Here is a 284-nt window from a genome sequence, read left to right on the forward strand (position 1 = left end):
CTTTGAATCAAGTCAGCTAAAAATCTCAGTTACCTGCATAGTTGTCCAGTCTCACTTTGACCTTTTTGGCAGCACAACCTTTCTTACAGCCCGGACTCACCAATAAATGCAAGATTGAAGGAAGCACAGCAAAGGTGACCCAGTGACTCTGCTCTGGCCCTTGCTTGTTGTGCAACAGCACCCGGATATCCCAGTGTGCCAGCTGAGCATTTGCAGTTATGGCCCCTGCCCACAGGCCTGAGTCCTTCCTTTACTGGGTCCTTGGCATCCCTTTTTTCGCCTGG

This window comes from Tauraco erythrolophus, chromosome Z (assembly GCF_009769465.1).
Source record: "Tauraco erythrolophus isolate bTauEry1 chromosome Z, bTauEry1.pri, whole genome shotgun sequence".
NCBI classification, from domain to species: Eukaryota; Metazoa; Chordata; class Aves; order Musophagiformes; family Musophagidae; genus Tauraco; species Tauraco erythrolophus.